Raw genomic sequence first — 1379 nt, 5'->3', positions numbered from 1 at the left:
TACCAAAGCTTGCGCCTTGGTTTTCTTATTCTGTTCGTTTTTGTCAATTTGTAATACAGCTTAAAAGAATGTGCCATAAATTGTTGCTTTCTTAAGAGCGTGCGTAAAAAATATAAAGAATACCAAATCCGCACACTAGCTCTCGGTGGTTGGTTAGCTAAGGCTTCACAGCGGTCAAACGAGTGAAATTTGCAAAAGTTAAGCGAAATACTTCAAAGTTAAGGTTGCTACCTTTACTATCGAAAGTTTAGGGTATTACCAACATCCTGTTAGTTTACTAAACTTTTTAAAAGTTTACTAAAAAAGTTCTAAGTGATTGAAAACCGTTTTCAGCGAAAAAAGCTCAAAATTTTGAGAAAAATGGAAAGATAGTTATGTTGACTAACTGATTTATACATTTTGCCTCTAACCTCTAACATTTTTCTCTAACTGGTAAATGAAATCCCAGCAATAAAAAACAAAACTAACGATTTAGGCGTTTGACCGCGGTGGTAGCTAAGGCTCACCGAGTCATTTCCTGAAAAACAGTCTGATCCAGTCTCCTCCCTCGCAGCCGTTTTTGTCTCGTCAACAGGAGCGTTGCGTGACGAGAGAAACACGGCTGGGAGGAAGACTACCTGAAACGCAGCTGGCGATAGAAAAACAGTTCTTAACTATAAGTTTGATCAATGGTTTTACCTTAATGGCCGTCTGTTAAAATTAATTTAACAGTAGAGCAGTTAAAAATGGAAACAATTCAATAGCGATTTCTTGTAAACATTCCTACCCTTATGTGGTGTGTGTTGTAGCTTGCGAACGCGGACATATTTCAGGTTCCGCTTCTCCGGCTTTTCGGAAAGAGACGAGCGAAACCCGGAACTGAAATAAGTCAGCGCTCGTAGGCTCTCTGGTTCCAGTATTGAAATTGTAAACAAACTCAACGGAATTAAAATCATTTTTTTGTTTGATATTTTGAAATATTAGCATTTTTTTAGTCTTAATTGTAAACATTTCCTTTCCCTGCAACACAGCATTCAGTGAGAGTCGAGATGCAGAAGAAGGTCCCGTCTCGCGCCTTCAGTCACGCGCGTGGTCATTTGCGTGTCTCGGGCGTTTTGCTCGACGGAACAAGAAAAAAGAGAGACTGCTCTTAGTCTACAAGAAAGGGTGAACTAGTTCGTTATCTCTTGCTTAACAACAATAAAATTTTGGGCTGTATGTCACTTTTTTAGATATAACGGCACTTTTAACATTGAATATCACTCTGAACTCAAAAGGAAAGGGTTAATTTTGACTCCACTACACAACATCAACAGACAAAACGTAATGGCATATAAGTTTATTTTGGGACGGCTTGGCGAGAACCAACCCTACAAAGTACGTAGAGTGACAAAGTATTG

At 38.8% G+C, this 1379-nt stretch overlaps 1 protein-coding gene across 1 annotated transcript in view; it reads left to right on the top strand.

The window, feature by feature from the left end:
• Window positions 1-947, top strand: part of LOC140950640 (renin receptor-like) — a 21875-nt gene extending 20928 nt beyond the window's left edge. The window contains exon 17 of the mRNA XM_073399882.1: window positions 1-947. This exon is cut by the window's left edge and continues 279 nt beyond it. The gene's annotated coding sequence lies outside the window, so the exon portion shown is untranslated.
• The last annotated feature ends 432 nt before the right edge of the window (window positions 948-1379 follow it).

The sequence above is a fragment of the Porites lutea genome, chromosome 10 (genome assembly GCF_958299795.1).
Source record: "Porites lutea chromosome 10, jaPorLute2.1, whole genome shotgun sequence".
Lineage (NCBI taxonomy): Eukaryota > Metazoa > Cnidaria > Anthozoa > Scleractinia > Poritidae > Porites > Porites lutea.
This window is presented reverse-complemented; position numbering and strand designations above follow the sequence as displayed.